This window comes from Dioscorea cayenensis, chromosome 21 (assembly GCF_009730915.1).
Source record: "Dioscorea cayenensis subsp. rotundata cultivar TDr96_F1 chromosome 21, TDr96_F1_v2_PseudoChromosome.rev07_lg8_w22 25.fasta, whole genome shotgun sequence".
Classification (NCBI taxonomy): domain Eukaryota; kingdom Viridiplantae; phylum Streptophyta; class Magnoliopsida; order Dioscoreales; family Dioscoreaceae; genus Dioscorea; species Dioscorea cayenensis.
Window position 1 is genome coordinate 3080838 of NC_052491.1, and position 10905 is coordinate 3091742.

The window sequence follows — 10905 nt, forward strand, 5'->3', positions numbered from 1 at the left end:
TAAACGTTTAGGCTATTGATTAAGCGACAAAGAAGTAATAGGAGACTCTCGTCGTTTTTTGAGAAATATGACTCTTGTGCTCACCCACGAGGTATTACTTGATGACATGTGCACTTGTAGTATTCACAAATTTACCCTAACCTTACACACACACACCCATCTCAAGTCTGTCAAGAGCAAGAGGAGGAGAAGCATAAATACATTATTGTTCACTTTTACGTGGACCTAATTACTTATATATATATATATATATATGTATGTATGTAAAAAAATAAAAATTGTTTGTAAATAGGCTAAAGCATCCTTGTGTCAATACTTAAGAATCCCAAGTTTTATGCTTGAATTACTGAATCCAAATTGCGTGCTTCAATGACTTTTTATGCTTGAGTCAAGGGTTTCTATGCATGCTTCATTATCTTCATGACTTAATGGTTTTTTATGCATGAATCTTTGCCTTCTTCTTTGGTTGAGAACAACTACTAGAGTTGCTTCATCTTCACACTACAAAACCGCAACCCAAAGGATGGTGACTCTCATAGAGAAAATGAATGATGAGAGGAAGAGATGTACTGTGGTTGTGAGAAAATTCAAATTTTTTTTAACACTCTTCATTACCTTTTTATTCTCTTTTAAGCAACACATGCCATGAAATATACAATAGTGTATGCTAAAAAATGTGCTATGAAACATGAATAAAGCATACCACAAAATATGCCATGAAACATACAATATAGAAAGGAGTAAAGAGTAATTCTAGTCCTCCCAACTGACTTTCCCTAACAAACATTTTGAATGACGTACCTGCCCATGTGGAGTCAACTTCATGTTCATATTCTGTCTCCTACTCATCTTAATAAACCTTTGAAGTAAATGAGAGGCCTTCTCTAAAACATAGCTACAAACTCTCCTCTACAGGGCCGCAACTTTCCATAGAAGCATCAAGCCTCTTCCAAACCGTAGATCTCGAGCTCTCTTCTCCAGCACCGTAACTCTCCATAGAAAAAAATCAAGCCTCCCCAAAACCCTAGATCTCAAGCTCTCTTCTCCAGTGCCACATCGAGAGAAGAATCAAGTCTTTCCAAAGCCCCTAGATCTCACGCTCTTTTTCTCCACGTGGGCAACCAAGAAGATGAATGGAGGTATTTCTGAAGCTTTGTGGTGATGGCAACTGATATTGAGCAGGTTGAGATTCTCCTTCAGTTGCCCTTACTTGCGAAAAATAAGCTATATTTGTTATCTTGGTGCTTTACTTTTTATTGGTTTGTTATGATATTATTTTTGTGATAATTATATGATAGTATATTGTTGTTTTTGTTATGATTTTATTTTTGTAAAAATTATATGATAGTATATGGCTGGTTTTGTTGGTGATTGAGTTGTTTGTGGTGGGTTGCTTTATGTTTTTATTTGGACAACTTATTGTGGATTTTATTGGATTGATGGAAAAATGGAATGCATGAAAGACATAGTGTTGCTAAAATCTACCTTCCTCCATCTCTATTGTGTCTTCTCTTGTTTCAATTTGAAAATTTTTTAATGCCTTTAATGGGATTAATGGCAAATAAGTAGGCAACCATATATGATTTGATTAGGAAATTCCCAGCTATGAACACTTTCTTAATTTACATATATGATTTGATATAATTAGAAGCTATGGTGACCCATATATTTGCTTTATGCTTGTCATGATTTAAGATTGTTTACATTTTCTTGATTAATTTTTTTTTTTTATCTTTTTGATCTCTCACTTGAAAAGAACATTGGACTACTTTACAAAGACGCAATGACAAAAAGATGAGTGGCATTCCTTTGCAATGACCATGGAGGTTCATCCAAGTGTCAAGCCTTCGCATGGTGTTTATGGCCATATATAAAAACTTGACACATATATCTTAAGTTGTACCTATGGGGGGTTTTTAATCAAAAATCATAGATTTTTTTGTATCACTTGAGGCTTTGGTGGCAAACTTTGATACCCACCATTCCCAAAATCATGTAAAACATTGTACTTAAATTGTTGTAAATTTTTATAACTTAATGCAATTGGGAAATTATTGACTTCTATTTATGATCATTGTTGAAGCTATATGATCGTTGCCTTGTATTTTTGGTATTAACCTGGGAAATTAAGCATTTTTTCAGTTTTTCAATCTTATTATTTAAGACAATTGATTGTATTTTTAAGTCTAGATGTAAGCACTAGAAACTAAAAAAATAGAATAATGTTCCATATCCATTGAACAAGGATTATGAAAACGTAAGAGAAGAAAAACCAGTTCACTAAATCATCCACACAATGAAATCCAATAATTAATTGTGATAATACAAGGTCATCAAATTCATTGATTATATATGAAAATGCATCAAATCTATTGATATAAGAAATATTAGCACATCCACACCATGAAATAAAAATATATCTCACCAAACTAGTATGAAACAACATAGTTTTCTCAATTGAGACAAAATCTAGGAGTACAACTTAACTATGAAGTGCACCCTTGTACATTGAATCTTACTCCCTTCATTAGCTAGCAAAAATCTTCATTTATGTGTAAAAAACTCTTTATCTGAACATCTAGGAGGTCCAACCCGGTCACAAACAAAAAAAATTGTAATTATTAGAACATGTATTTTTTTTTTCTGAAATCTAATTCAAATTTACTTACTCTTTATACAACAATATATTTGAAAACTAAGATTACAAGGGACCACTAGGCATAGATATTTACTTACCCTTTGTCACAATATATATATTTTTTCCTAAAATCTAATTCAAATTTACTTACCATAATATATTTTTAACAAGTGGCATAGTCACCACATCTTGGAGAGAATTTGAATTCACCTAAGAAGAGAAAGAAATAATTCAATATATTTAAAATATTTCATATAAAATGATGACAAACTAAAATTAAATAACATAACATTACTACACTTTCTTGAGTACAAATTTCAACTTGTGTGTTGTTTTGACCTTGTGTATTTCCTTTCATTTGTGTTTTCTGAAAACAATAACACTATTTCTAGACCACAAAGATAATTATAAAAATTTAAAAAGAATGGTGTAAACTGTAAGTACATTTTTTTTATTTCTAATGATTATTTCTTCAACTTTTGATTTCTTCCTCTTTAATGGTGGTCAGCCTTTACTCCACACCTTTAAAGGAGTTAAAAACTTTGTGGTTGAAGATGTTGCTTGATGGTGCTCATGAACTCTCCTTCCACCAAAATTGGTGATATAAATTGATCACTATGGCTCTCCCAACAATTTGCATCATGCATAAGCTTCTCCATTGCCTCATCCAAGCACTTCATTAAAAAATTTATATTTTTGGTTAGATTGCACTCCAATTTCAGCAACTTTAGAAAAATGGGAACATAATTTGTTGTATCGCATTTTTGCTCACTAGTTTGTGTTGCATTGTAGCAATTCTTCACATAAGTATGGCATCTTTTGATATCGTTTCTCCAATGGGATAAAATATATTGAGGTGGAATCTCTTTCACATTTCTCTCAATAAAAAATTTGCAAATATGTCTACAAATAACTCCTCTAAACTCAAATAAACGGCATGAACATTTAACTTCAAATTTAACTTCATTGTATTGAACATTAAACACTACTTGCTTTATGGTTCTACCTTCTTTTCCTTTGAAGATATTTGTCACATGAAATGTGAATATTAGCCCATCCGAGATTGATAAATGCAAGATTATAGTATAACATTCCTCATAATTCATCTTGGAATAGCCTAAAATTTTCATTTTGTGTAAACTTGTAGTTGTTTCTCAAATTGGCAATTGGTTATCATTGGAAAGCCTAAGTTGAAGGAAGCAAAATTAATTTTATTTTCTTTCTCAATTTATTTTTCAATGCATTATCATACTACTCTACAAATTGTTTTAGAGATGTTGTTGGACCAACATAGCCATCAGCATTTATGCTTTCACTTCTTTGAGTTGTAGACATTCCAGCCTGAAAAACTCCTTTAAACTTCTTTAACATATACTGGAGCCCAATGATGATGAATCATGTATAAAGAATTAAGCCATTCATTTTTTTCAATGTAATAATCTTTTGATCATCTTTAGCCAAACTTCTCAAATTCTTGAATATCCACCGCCTCATAAACAATACACTTCAAAATCTTCTTTATTGCTTTGTACTGAATTAGACCTCCAAGCTTCTGTAGAATTTTTCCGTAATATGCCAAAGACAAAGATGGTGATGTGAATTTGGGAAGACTGTCTTGACTGCAACTTGAATGGCCATGCATTAGTCTGTGATTATCGCATTCGGGTCCCTTGCGATATACGCATACCAACCAAGTTCTAAACAACTAAATGTACATTTCAATATCTTCCTTTAATAGTAGACCACATCAAAATAATATAGTTTGTCCATGATGGTTTACTCCAACAAATTGAGCAAAGGGCATATCATATTTATTTGATAAGTATGTTGTGTCAAAAGATACAACATCACCAAAAGCTTTATGAGCTATTATAGATCTTGCATCTGCCCAAAATATATTTTGTAGCCGACCTTCATCATTTATATCAATCGAATGAAATAATATGGATTTCTCATTTGCATTTGAGAGAAATAATTACCATGTGCTTCAGCATCGCCAACTCCAAGCCTTAATTATCTTGCTCTTGTAATATAGTTTTGACAATCTTTTTCTATATATGTCAAATTTTCATATCCACTACATTCAACAGCTAAAGAATGAAAGTTCTTGCTTAAACCAATGCTTGTTTGGTCATTTAGCTCAAGCCTTCTCTAGACATATGCATCCATTTTTTTGTTGCACTTTTGAAAATGAGATTTGATAAGTGCTTGATTATGCATATTTGATATATCATTTACACTACATCTAGCATGTAATTTCATATGTTTAGCACCAAACTAGTACCTAATTGCATTCTTTTGTTCACCATGGGATCTAATTGCATTTCAGGACTGAAAGAGTGAATATGGAGGTGATTTGAGGCAGATTGATCAAAATACAACAAACGGAATATCACCACGGCCTCATCACGGCCGAGGTCCAATCATGCAAGTGTGAATCCATGGGAGGACATCATTAGAGTCACAACAGCCTCCATAATGGTTGTTGTATACATAATGACTATGGTCAAGCACATAATGTCTAGAACTAGACAGTGCTAGGACCTGACTTATAGCCCAAGAAATTAAATTTTACCACAACAGCCTTTATAACAGCAATTGTGGCCTCATGGCAGACTGAGACTATAAATAACCCTAGGTTTTATTATTTAGGAAGGATTTTTTTTTTCCAAAATTGGTCACCGATGGCCGAATGTTTGGAAAATAGTGCGGCTAGAGATAAGAATCAACCTGATTTCAGTGGATTCCGGCGAATTTCGCAAGGGATTCAACGCATATTGGTAGTGGAGGGCTTATGAAGAGATTCAGAGCTGTCTTGATATGCTTGGGATCTTCTTAATCTCAACCATCGAAGAACCATTGGAGAGAGTTAGTTTTAGAATTCTTTATACTTTTCTCATGGATGCTTTATTCTTTAATCTTTATTCTTTATCCATAAGATGACCCAATTCAAGGGGAATTGTATGTTGTTGTTCCTATGCCTTTTCTTTTAAACATTGATTTACATTAGTAATATATTTTACGTTTTAGTTGATTGTGATTCATTGCATGTCTGTTTATTGATTAATGTGTTGATGTTGTGAGGAAGAGATTCCCACTTATTAAAACATCCATACTTTGTTAAATCTATACATGCGCTAGGAGATTAGGTATTGCTATATTTTTGGATTAGGATTTGATTATCCGTTTAGTGGAATTCTTAATCTTAACATGGACATAGGAGGCTAGGGTAGAAGAGATTCTATCTTAATTTCGTAGTGCTTCAGATCTGGTTGTCAAGAGATTGGGACCATTATGCCTCTAAATTCCCCCTGTACATCACTAGATAACATTGCCATATTTTAATTCACATCATAAGTAATTGCTAAGGGACTCCCCATATGGGTAGTAATTCATTCCATTTGCATCTCACGATCCTCAATTGTATCTTAGTAATTGGTGTATAGAAGTAGACTTGAAAACCACCTTAGACATTAGGCTATTAATTAAATAAAAAAAGGAATATGAGCCTCTGGCCGTTCCCTGATAAATACGACTCTCGTGCTCACCCACAAGGTATTGCTCAGCGACCTATGCACTAGTGGTTTACACATAAAGGGTGTGTCGAGGTTTCCGTAGGGCTAAGTGCATGATTATGTTCAAAAATAGATTCTGGGATATAGGAAACTACCCATCATTGATAACAATGACACTAATCCTTGTTTGACAGTTTATTTTAGTATATAGCCTAGGGATGGATAGAATCTTTTGCGATGGATTTTTCTCCTACCACTTCACACACAAAGCAAGTTTGTAATATTTTTAGTTTTCCATCATCTCTTGATTTTGTAGTTCTTTTTGTAATACTTAACATAGAAATCATAAACTTCTTCTTGAGAATTAAAAACCATACTGGCCGTTGGAACAATTTTTTCACATGTTTGATCTTCTATGAGTACCATTTCTTCTTTCTCAATGTTTAAGACTTGTAAATCAGAAGACTTGTTGTGCATACTTAACATAGAAATCATAAACTTCTTCTTCAGAATTAAAAACCATACCGGCCTTTGGTACAATTTTTTCACATGCTTAATCTTCTATGAGTACCATTTTTTCTTTCTCTTTGGTTGAGATTTTGTAAATCAAAAAGACGCAACTTCTATTTCATTCGCTCTGCTCTAGAAGAGCCAATTGTTAATTCTACCATACTATTTGGATTCAAATTGATGGACAATTGTTACACAATTAAATCTCTTCCGGATTTTTTTTTTTTGTCTCTAACTCTAGTTGAATTCACTGCATTCAATTTAATTAAATACAATAATGGTTATCATTCTAACCAAACATAATGTGATAAATAAACAATAATAACACATGTTGGTCATTCGAATAGTATGCATATATGCACAATGACGGGTGATCATTTAAACAATCAAAGTTTGTTTAGAATAAATTCAAATGGTGACATATCTTGTGAATATCTTAAACAATCTATCATGAACTAAAGCTTCATAAATGATGGAACAAGGATATCCCATTGAACAATTGTATAAAATATTCCAAACATGCTAATAACCAACATTGAGATTTACATTGCAAACTCCATTAAACAACATAATACATAGAGGCGGACAAACAAAACAAAAGAGATCTAAAAACTTACCTTGAGGAAGATCTAAGACTTAAAAACATAATATAAGAAAATGAACATGAAAAGAATAGTTCCAAAAATCTACGACATTAAACTCACAATGGTCCTTTCCACAACATCATTTACACTCACTATCAAAAAAACAATATGTAAAAGATCACTGCAAACAAAATTAGCAACAAAATATCAAATGAAAACCATCAACCACAACACCCAACGAAGAAATAGAATCAAGTCCATGATGTGCTTGATGAAAAATCCATGTAAGTTAATTAGTAAGAGAACCAATCATTGTAAAGTTCAACCTTATGCTTGATGAAAACCCAAAGCAAAAGTTAGAAAATAAATCAACTAAACCCAATTGAGAGAATAAAATTACAACCCATTCCACAAAATTCGAAAGGAGAAATAAAATAAAAACCAAATCCAAGAGCGAGAAGATCGATTCTAACAAAGAAGAAGCGCGAGAAGACACACAATGGAAATTTGTTCTTGTAGCATATGAGCATGCAAGTCTTATCGGCGACCACGAGTTGATTATAGCGATGCACTTGATGAACTTGGAAGTGTTGGATGACATGGGAAGAGGTCAAGGTTAAGGAGGAGTGAAGAGGAGGCAAAGGAGGAGAAGAGGGTGGGGTTAGGGGTTTTTCATACCTAAAGGAAATGGAGAATGACAATGGCATTAATCGACTTTCGACCCGTACCCTCACCCTTTTGTTCTCTGTTGAGGCGGCAATAAGATTTTCTCTTCTTCTTCTTCTTCTTCTTCTTCAGTCTAATAAAATTTAGATTTTCCTTTCTTTTTTTTTGTAGGAAGGTTTATTAAGATGAGTAGGAAGCGAATACTGATGTCGACTCCACGTGGGTAGCCACATCATTCGGGATATTTGTTCGAGGAAAGTCGGGTCAAGATAAATAGTATTACTCGAGGGTAAAACACGCTTATCATGTTGTGCTTTGTGGACATATATTGCTACAAAATATGTTTATATATAGAAGCGCTTCAATATTTAAGTGCATTTTTACAAGACTAACTATAGATAATGCTATATGTTACTACTAGCTTTCCCGGATTGCTTATGAGAATGAGTTGGCCACTTATGTGGCATCCTACTCCTCAAACATTCTCTTTCCTAATCAGCAATTTATAAAACAAAAAGGTTGGAACCGAATTAATGCCCTAAATCTCACCAACTCTTGTCCTCTCTCGTCATTATCGTTCCTCCGGATCACAATGTCCTTTAGTGAGTCCCATCAGTACGCCTTCGCCGTTGCCATCACGAGTCTCGTCAGGGCTAGCGCCTTCACGCTTTATCGCCATCCTGGCTCATCACGTGGCATCATGGGCAGGTGAATGAAGGAAAGATCCGATTTTTGGAGTTTTAGTTGGTTTTGTGATTGGGAAAGGGAGAGCTTTGGCGGGCGGCATGCGGAGAAGGTACCGAAGTTCGCGCCTGTGAGGAGGAGGTTTTCTAGTAATAATCTTTGAGTCATCGGCATCACTAGTAGCCCAAGCCACGAGAAAAAGATTGGCATGTCATCGAACTTGAATGAGGGAAAATTTAACACCACAATTGACGAGATTCTACAAATTCGATCGAGTGAATGATGCAACTCTTCTAAAACTGATGGTATTGTCTTATTCTTCACAACATGCAACAAGGAAATAAATCTTTCCACTAAGGAAACATTTTTCAAGCATATTGACAAAATCAACATCCTAATGCATTTGTCACGTAGCTCGAGTTGGCATGACACATCTATATCATCACAACTATTAATACACAAATACTATCTATAATGAACCCTAACCTACTTAAGATCTCTCCCTCATAAATCAGCTTCTAACTCACTATCAAAGAAATAAATAACATAAACCAATAAAATCACTAATTCAATCACAATATACAATTCCTAATTTCAAAGTTGAAAGCATTCCCAACTCATTATTCACATAATCACTAATTCAATCGTAATATACAATTCACTAGACATTGGTCCAAATTTCCAAAGGAAAAGCATTCCCAATCCATTATAACCTAATAAAGCACAATTAAAACAACCAAAATCTAAACAAAGAAATCGAGAGAGTAATCAAAAATCCAAAGCACTCACCATTATTGGGGCTGAAGTTGTCCCTCATGATGATGATGAATGACAACGAAACCAACCCACGTGACGCCCAAGCAACCACAGTTCATTTAGAAAACCTCCTCCTCGGCGGGCACGAACTCCGGGCTGGCCTCCTCGCATGCTAGCCGCCTAAGCTCTCCCTTTCCCAATCACAAAACCAACAAAAACTCCAAAGTGGATCTCTTCCATTCACTCGGCGGCGATAGCTACGAGATGGGCGAGGGCGGCGGCTGATGAAAAGCGTTAGTCCGAGATGAGGGCCCTCTGATGGCGTGCACCAAGCGTTAACTGGGGGCCCGGGACTAAGGCGGTGACATTGCGATCCGGAGGAGCGATGTGACGAGAGAGGAGCCGGGGCGCAGGAGAGGGTACTGAGTCGGGCAAGATTTAGGGGCATTAATTCGGTTCCAACCTTTTTGTTTTTATAAATTGCTTTGATTAGGAAAGAGAATGTCTGGAGGAGTTGGATGCCACATAAGTCACTGACTCATTTACATTGTAAGCAATTCGGGAAAGATAGTAGTAACATCATATACTTAAATCTTAATTCTATTCCCCAAAATCACTATTTTTGAGAGTTTGCCTTTTAGTTGGACATTTGGCACGCTATGATTGGGAGATAATAACTATTTTTTGTAATTTTTTGGTATATGTTAACTTTATTTATCCGAATGAGTATATTGTTGGTTGTTGCCCTATATAACCCTAACTCTAGATCCCGGAGCCCTAGGGAGAGATCAATCCGCTATGGATTTGATGCTAGGAGCCGGGGAGATCTTTTGATCTTCCTCCCTCTCCCTTTACTAGAGGCGCCCTCATCCTCCCTCTTGCAGTCACGCGATATCCGTTAGTATCTCTCTCTTTTTCTCATGGTACGCTAACCCTAACCTTGAGGGTGAGAAGCCTCATCGCGATGGTGGTTTTTGGGGGTTTTTGAAGTGATTTCTAATGGATCTAATGGTTTTGTTTTTCGAGAGTATTGTTGGTTTGTTGCCCTTCTAACCCTAATCCTAGATCTAGAGCCGTCAGTGAGAGTGAGGGCTTTTTGGGGTTTTTCTTTCATGATTTGTGGTGATTTCGATGGATCGATGGTTTTTGTTTTTAGGTTGTTGGTTAAGAAAAAGGAGGTAAAGCCCGAGAGGCAAAGCTGGAGTGAAAGAAGAAAGGTGGGAAGGATCCTAACAAGCCCAAAAGGCCTCCGAATGCTTTCTTTGTTTTCATGTATGCCCCTACTCGATAATTTTTAGTTTTTAAGTCAGTTTTCATGGATATATATATATATATATATATATATATATATATATATATATATATATATATATATATATATATATATATATATATATATATATATATATATATATATCATATGGTTTTTGATTTTACGGGGAGGAGTTCATGAAGACATACAAAGGGAGATGAACCCTCATATCAACAAAGTCGCGTTGTATGTCTCATTCTTATCTCCAATTCATTCCCTTTTTTAACAAGAACTTTGAAG